Here is a 9,403-nt window from a genome sequence, read left to right as displayed (position 1 = left end):
TATATATATATATAAAGGGTGATTCTTTTGAGGTTAGGATTTTCATGCATTAGTATTTGACAGATCACGTGGGATTTCAGACATGGTGTCAAAGAGAAAGATGCTCAGTATGCTTTGACATTTCATCATGAATAGACTTACTAACGAGCCACAACGTCGAATTTTCAGTGAATGGGCCCTAGAAAAGTTGGCAGAAAATCCGCTTTTTTATCGACAAATTTTGTTCAGCGATGAGGCTCATTTCTGGTTGAATGGCTACGTAAATAAGCAAAATTGCCGCATTTGGAGTGAAGAGCAACCAGAAGCCGTTCAAGAACTGCCCATGCATCCCGAAAAATGCACTGTTTGGTGTGGTTTGTACGCTGGTGGAATCATTGGACCGTATTTTTTCAAAGATGCTGTTGGACGCAACGTTACGGTGAATGGCGATCGCTATCGTTCGATGCTAACAAACTTTTTGTTGCCAAAAATGGAAGAACTGAACTTGGTTGACATGTGGTTTCAACAAGATGGCGCTACATGCCACACAGCTCGCGATTCTATGGCCATTTTGAGGGAAAACTTCGGAGAACAATTCATCTCAAGAAATGGACCGGTAAGTTGGCCACCAAGATCATGCGATTTGACGCCTTTAGACTATTTTTTGTGGGGCTACGTCAAGTCTAAAGTCTACAGAAATAAGCCAGCAACTATTCCAGCTTTGGAAGACAACATTTCCGAAGAAATTCGGGCTATTCCGGCCGAAATGCTCGAAAAAGTTGCCCAAAATTGGACTTTCCGAATGGACCACCTAAGACGCAGCCGCGGTCAACATTTAAATGAAATTATCTTCAAAAAGTAAATGTCATGGACCAATCTAACGTTTCAAATAAAGAACCGATGAGATTTTGCAAATTTTATGCGTTTTTTTTTTTTTAAAAAGTTATCAAGCTCTTAACAAATCAAATATATATATATATATATATATATATATATATATATATATATATATATATATATATATATATATATATATATATATATATATATATATATATATATATATATATATATATATATATATATATATATATATATATATATATATATATATATATATATATATATATATATATATATATATATATATATATATATATGTATATTTATATATATATATATATATATATATATATATGTATATATGTATGTATATATATATATATATATAAAAGTATCTTAAACCACAATATTTACATTTGTAAATAGTGGCAGAATTTGAAGAAAAATACAAAAATGTTTTGAAAAATTGCTATATTGTTAAATTTGTACATATTATGAAAGTGCACGAAAAATTAGCCACTGAGTCCAAATTTCATAAAAATTGAATAAATACTGTTGAAATGGCAAGAGTGTCAAAAATGAAATATTTACATTTATATATAGTGCCAAAGCTAGGGTTAAAGGAAAGCAATTTGCAAACCCAGTTGTATACATGTTGAGAATGGGTTTCAACCTCAAATTATATAGATGTTGCATTTGAATTATTTTCCCTTAAGGTGGGTATTAAGTGAAAACTAAATCAGTTAAAAAAATGCATAAAATTATACATATTTGTTGCAAATTTTTTGTAACTTGATGGGGAATAGACCAAAGCAAATTTTCACAAAGTTTGTATTCCTTAAAGTGGATTAATTAAGAAAAGTAATCGAACTTAACACCCACCTTTATGTTGGTCTGGAAATCTTTAGAAGCCATTTAGAAAGACTTGAATTTTTCGATAACTGTATAGTTATTTAGGTTGTATAAATTAAAACACGAACTGTTTAACTTAAATAACTATTTAAATTCTTTTATTTAATAAAAACATATAAAAATTCAGTTTAATTTAGAAATACGATTTAGCCACAGTGTGGTGGTGAAGACTTCACGAGGAACTAACTTTTGTTTTCTTCTTTGTTGTCGTTTTTCCGCAATGCCAGACTTTTGACAATCTGTCATTGACTCGGCTGGAGTTGCCACAGCCACTCCCCCTTCAGTGACACAGTCACGATTACCCTCGAAAGATATCTTCTTCCTTGAAGGTGGAGTTGAGTTTTTGATTGAAGATTCTGATGTTTGTTGACTAATATTCAATGTTGTATCTCCTAGTCGTGTTGATGTCACAGGATTTCTGTTAGATGTTGAGTTTAAATTTGAATCCATTAGATCGAAAACTGGTTTGAGACGATCGACTGAAATGTTGACTTCTTTATCTTTGATTCGAATTGTAAATAATCGATCCGTTATTCTGTTGATAACTTTAAAAGGTCCGGTGTATGGCGGTTGTAGTGGTTCTCGTACTGCATCGTTTCTTAAAAATACATGTGTACAAGTATCGATGTCTTTTAGCTTGAACATTTTTGCTTTCACATGATGGGAAGTTGGACGAAGAATTCTAAAATGTTTCTGAAGTTTTTGAAGAAATTCTGAAGAATCAATTGGTTGATTATTGTCTTCGTAGAATTCATTTGGTAGTCGTAACTGGCCACCATATAGAAAATCTGCAGGTGAAGCTCGTAGGTCCTCTTTAAATGCAGTTCGAAGTCCAAGAAGAACCGTAGGTAATATGTCAACCCGGTAGGATGACACATTAGCGCAGCCTTGAAAGTACTTAAACAACTCAAAAAGATACGTTTTGCCCATTGATCAAACAGAATAGGATGGGTAATAACAATAGCATCATACCTCATAGACAATACTTAAAAATATTTTAAAAATTAACCAGATCCAGTTGGACACGTTCAACAAAATTAAGGACGAGACGGCCCAGTTCCTCCAGCAACAAGCATACAAATTGAGTAAAATTCAAACAGACAATTTAGCAAAGTTGCTGGAGGAGCTGGGAAGAGGAGATGGTGGTGCGGTTGTCGGTGGAGACTACAACGCTGCGTCTCCCATGGACATTGATGTTGAGGATCTTGGAGATTCTCAGGTTCCTGAGAGTTCTCAAGCTCCTGAGAAATCTCAGGCTCCAAAAAGTTTCCATGTTCCTGTGCAGGAACATGATATTTCTCAGGAGCCTGAGATTTCTCAGGTTGCTGAGGTTTCTCAGGTTCCTGAGAGTACTCAGGATCCTGAGAATTTCCATGTTCCTGAGATATCTCAGGAGCTTGAGATTTCTCAGGTTGCTGAGGTTTCTCAGGTTCCTGAGAGTTCTCAGGATCCTGAGAATTTCCATTTTCCTGAGATTTCTCAGGTTGATGAGGTTTCTCAGGTTCCTGAGAGTTTTCAGGCTCCTGAGAATTTCCAGGTTCCTGAGATTTCTGATGAGTCTGAGAATTCTCAGGCTCGTGAGGACTCTATGGAACCTGAGAAATCTGAAGATCCTCAATATGCCGCGCTCATTGCCAAATCAAGTAAGTTTTTTATTTATTAATTATTTATAATAATTTTTTATATTTATCATATACACATATGTATTATTATTTTATTATATTTTATTTATATTTATTTATTTATTTTATTTTAGTTATTAATCTAATTTATTTTTTTATTTGCAGTGTTTATCCGGAATTACCCCATGTGGCTCCGAGCAATCAATTTGTTGGATAAGGAGCCCGCTATCTCGGACAAGACCTGTATGAAATAGGGTCTTAGTCCCGAGGTAACTAAGGCGTACCGGAGAGTGGAGAGAAAGGTTGAAGAAGAGTTCACCTTGCCGTCGGGGACAGTGCATTTGTCGAGCATGATGGGTCTTATGCGAAGAAGTGCCCAAAATTCATTTAAAAAGGACGGCATAAATTCTAAAAATCCTTATGTCCGGGCCTTCAAATTGGTAAGTATTTTAGTTTATTTTATTTTAATATATATTATTTTTAAATTATTTTTAATTTTCCTTTTTTAGCACTTAACTGACGACCAAGGTGGGCCGTGAGGACTCTATGGAACCTGACAAATCTGAAGATCCTCAATATGCCGCGCTCATTGCCAAATCAAGTAAGTTTTTTATTTATTAATTATTTATAATAATTTATTATATTTATCATGTACACATATGTATTATTATTTTATATTTTATTTATATTTATTTATTTATTTTATTTTAGTTATTAATCTAATTTATTTTTTTATTTGCAGTGTCTATCCGGAATTACCCATGTGGCTCCGAGCAATCAATTTGTTGGATAAGGAGCCCGCTATCTCGGACAAGACCTGTATGAAATATGGTCTTAGGCCCGAGGTAGCTAAGGCGTACCGGAGAGTGGAGAGAAAGGTTGAAGAAGAGTTCACCTTGCCGTCGGGGACAGTGCATTTGTCGAGCATGATGGGTCTTATGCGAAGAAGTGCCCAAAATTCATTTAAAAAGGACGGCATAAATTCTAAAAATCCTTATGTCCGGGCTTCAAATTGGTAAGTATATTAGTTTATTTTATTTTAATATGTATTATTTTTAAATTATTTTTAATTTTCCTTTTTTAGCACTTAACTGACGACCAAGGTGGGCCTTCTTAATCTGAAGCAGCGTCGTGTAGTCTCGGTCGCCCTCAGCAACATCATCCCTCTATCGCAGTAGTTAATTTTTTATTTAATTGTTTTTTGTTTTGTTTTAATTGTTTTTTATTTAATTGCTTTTTGTTTAATTGTTTTTTGTTTTTATTTAATTGTGTTTTGTTTTATTTTGTTTCTCAATAATTCAACTTTTTTATTTAATTTAATTTATTATTTATAGTTTTGTTATTATTTATTTTTTTGTTTCAATTAGTTTTTAATTCATTTGTTTTAATTGAATTCAATTTTATAAATAAATAATTATTTTATATAATATGTTAAAATGATATTATTGTTTTTAATTTCGAAAGGCATGTAGGTAAACTTTGAAAAATGGGCGATTTGACGAATTTTTTAGATTTTCAATTTCAGGTAATTTAGATAAAAAGTACGGTTTTTATAAGCCCAAGACCCCAAATCGGGCGATCAGTTTATATGGGAGTTATATCAAAACCCTGACCGATATAACCCATCTTCGAACTTGACCTGCATGCAGACAAAAGACGATTCTGTGCCAAATTTCAGGACGATAGCTCCATTATTGATTACAACACATTTATATCGTCTTAGAATTCCTCCCTGATCAAGAATATATATACTTTATATAGTCGGAAATCGATATTTCGATGTGTTACAAACGGAATGACAAACTTATTATACCCCTGTCACCATTCTATGGTGGTGGGTATAAAAACATATACCAATTTCATGTAAATTTCAGTTCTTTTTATTATTAATCACCTCCTCCCACGTTCCTTGCAATATCGACAAACAACGAAGGTGAATGGCTCCCTTCACCTTCCCTGAAAATTCCAAGAAAATCTTAAAACTTTCCTCCAATTCTCATTGTCTTTGTAAATTTAAATTTTTTCATTTTTTTTTAGTTTTTGAGGAGGTCCTCTCCCCCGACCAACTATCGAACATTGATGTAGCGGAACTCGTAACATACAAATCGGAACTCGGAACATACAAATAAACAAACAAACATAATTTGAATTTTATATATATAGATTTTTTTATTAAATTCATGGAAATTTTTTAAATTTAAATGTGAAATATAACTCCCCATACAAACAAACAAACATCATTTGAATTTTATATATATAGATATACATTTTAATTTATATACATTTACATACAAGACAAATCAAATAAAAGTTGTAGCAAATATCCTCGCATCCATGAGTCGTCAATTTTCAGTAAATCTAGCAAGCCATTGTAATGCCATGTAGTAATGTCATTTGAATATAGTTATAAATATATATATAATCATTTAATCCATGTCCATATGTGAGTCGTCAATTTTCAGTAATCCTTTATTATTATTATATATATAAAAGTTATTATATAAAATATAAAATTTATAGATTTTGAAAAAGTTAGTTAAACTTATAAACTTAAGAAGTATATTCGAATACGTATTGAAAATTGGCTATATCGGACCACTTTTACTTATACCCTCCATATAAACGGACCACCAGAGCCTCTGGGAGGAACAAAAGTTATCCGATTCGGTTGAAATTTGGTACGTGGTGTAAGTATAAGGTCTCTAACAAACACAGCCATGCAAAAATTGGTCCACATCGATCTTTAGTTAAATATAGGCAATGACCAATCACACAACATTTGGTCCATATCGCCAAAAATAATCTACGAAATCTGTATTTCTATAGAAATTTTTTTAATTTTTTATTTCTTAGAAAATTTTATCAAACCAAAACTAACTTGTTGAATGCGCCATTTTTGGTGGGTTAGAAACTTGGATGCCTACATAACACTACTGCCAACATCACACCAAAGGATAATTACAAACAATTAAATACACGTTCGCATGCTTTGGGCAGGTGAGAAATCATTTGTTGAGCCTCAAAAAATGGATAATATAGAAAAGAGGATTACATACACGCAGACATTTCGTGTATTTGCATGCCATGACTATAACAAACCCTATCACTAATCCAATAATTAAAAGCTTTTACAATCTTCTTTAACAAGTAAGACGAAAGTCATTTATTATTTATCGTTTTAATAAAAAAAATAAACGAAAATAGATATTGTTTTCGTTTAATATAATATAAATGAGAAAGAGAAATATGTGGTGGTGAATTAAAGCCCTTAGAACAATTGAAGAGCTTGATAAATATCGTATGGATTTATGGTTAGTCTTTAATGAACTAAATTATTATTATTATTCAACCGTCGAACGGAACGGACGTGTTTTTTAATAGCGAATAAAATCATCGTAATAAGTACCTACTACGAATTTCAAGTGTGGTGGGATATTAGGCCACCATGCAGAGAAATTCAAAGACATCCACTGGGTTTGCTAAATTCAGGGCCCAGTGGACGGGTATCGACTGGAGTTATAAATTTGGGCAATGACCAAGAGTTAGGCCCAATTAGTCGACCTGTAGACGGGTCGACAGGTGGCGACAATTTGACAAGTCGAACCTTTTCCAAGGTAACGGCATAAAAAGGAGGTAATCCCTCACGAAAGAGATTCACACAACCACTCCCCCTTCAGTGACACAGTCACGATTACCCTCGAAAGATATTTTCTTCCTTGAATGTGGAGTTGAGTTTTTGATTGAAGATTCTGATGTTTGTTGACTAATATTCAATGTTGTATCTCCTAGTCGTGTTGATGTCATAGGATTTCTGTTAGATGTTGAGTTTAAATTTGAATCCATTAGATCGAAAACTGGTTTGAGACGATCGACTGAAATGTTGACTTCTTTATCTTTGATTCGAATTGTAAATAATCGATCCGTTATTCTGTTGATAACTTTAAAAGGTCCGGTGTATGGCGGTTGTAGTGGTTCTCGTACTGCATCGTTTCTTAAAAATACATGTGTACAAGTATCGATGTCTTTTAGCTTGAACATTTTTGCTTTCACATGATGGGAAGTTGGAGTTGGACGAAGAATTCTAAAATGTTTCTGAAGTTTTTGAAGAAATTCTGAAGAATCAATTGGTTGATTATAGTCTTCGTAGAATTCATTTGGTAGTCGTAACTGGCCACCATATAGAAAATCTGCAGGTGAAGCTCGTAGGTCCTCTTTAAATGCAGTTCGAAGTCCAAGAAGAACCGTAGGTAATATGTCAACCCGGTAGGATGACACATTAGCGCAGCCTTGAAAGTACTTAAACAACTCAAAAAGATACGTTTTGCCCATTGATCAAACAGAATAGGATGGGTAATAACAATAGCATCATACCTCATAGACAATACTTAAAAATATTTTAAAAATTAACCAGATCCAGTTGGACACGTTCAACAAAATTAAGGACGAGACGGCCCAGTTCCTCCAGCAACAAGCATACAAATTGAGTAAAATTCAAACAGACAATTTAGCAAAGTTGCTGGAGGAGCTGGGAAGAGGAGATGGTGGTGCGGTTGTCGGTGGAGACTACAACGCTGCGTCTCCCATGGACATTGATGTTGAGGATCTTGGAGATTCTCAGGTTCCTGAGAGTTCTCAAGCTCCTGAGAAATCTCAGGCTCCAAAAAGTTTCCATGTTCCTGTGCAGGAACATGATATTTCTCAGGAGCCTGAGATTTCTCAGGTTGCTGAGGTTTCTCAGGTTCCTGAGAGTACTCAGGATCCTGAGAATTTCCATGTTCCTGAGATTTCTCAGGAGCTTGAGATTTCTCAGGTTGCTGAGGTTTCTCAGGTTCCTGAGAGTTCTCAGGATCCTGAGAATTTCCATTTTCCTGAGATTTCTCAGGTTGATGAGGTTTCTCAGGTTCCTGAGAGTTTTCAGGCTCCTGAGAATTTCCAGGTTCCTGAGATTTCTGATGAGTCTGAGAATTCTCAGGCTCGTGAGGACTCTATGGAACCTGAGAAATCTGAAGATCCTCAATATGCCGCGCTCATTGCCAAATCAAGTAAGTTTTTTATTTATTAATTATTTATAATAATTTATTATATTTATCATATACACATATGTATTATTATTTTATTATATTTTATTTATATTTATTTATTTATTTTATTTTAGTTATTAATCTAATTTATTTTTTTATTTGCAGTGTTTATCCGGAATTACCCCATGTGGCTCCGAGCAATCAATTTGTTGGATAAGGAGCCCGCTATCTCGGACAAGACCTGTATGAAATAGGGTCTTAGTCCCGAGGTAACTAAGGCGTACCGGAGAGTGGAGAGAAAGGTTGAAGAAGAGTTCACCTTGCCGTCGGGGACAGTGCATTTGTCGAGCATGATGGGTCTTATGCGAAGAAGTGCCCAAAATTCATTTAAAAAGGACGGTATAAATTCTAAAAATCCTTATGTCCGGGCCTTCAAATTGGTAAGTATTTTAGTTTATTTTATTTTAATATATATTATTTTTAAATTATTTTCAATTTTCCTTTTTTAGCACTTAACTGACGACCAAGGTGGGCCGTGAGGACTCTATGGAACCTGACAAATCTGAAGATCCTCAATGTGCCGCGCTCATTGCCAAATCAAGTAAGTTTTTTATTTATTAATTATTTATAATAATTTATTATATTTATCATGTACACATATGTATTATTATTTTATATTTTATTTATATTTATTTATTTATTTTATTTTAGTTATTAATCTAATTTATTTTTTTATTTGCAGTGTCTATCCGGAATTACCCCATGTGGCTCCGAGCAATCAATTTGTTGGATAAGGAGCCCGCTATCTCGGACAAGACCTGTATGAAATATGGTCTTAGGCCCGAGGTAGCTAAGGCGTACCGGAGAGTGGAGAGAAAGGTTGAAGAAGAGTTCACCTTGCCGTCGGGGACAGTGCATTTGTCGAGCATGATGGGTCTTATGCGAAGAAGTGCCCAAAATTCATTTAAAAAGGACGGCATAAATTCTAAAAATCCTTATGTCCGGGCTTCAAATTGGTAAGTATAT

This window comes from Haematobia irritans, chromosome 3 (assembly GCF_050003625.1).
Source record: "Haematobia irritans isolate KBUSLIRL chromosome 3, ASM5000362v1, whole genome shotgun sequence".
Classification (NCBI taxonomy): Eukaryota; Metazoa; Arthropoda; class Insecta; order Diptera; family Muscidae; genus Haematobia; species Haematobia irritans.
Note: the sequence above shows the minus strand (reverse complement) of the source record.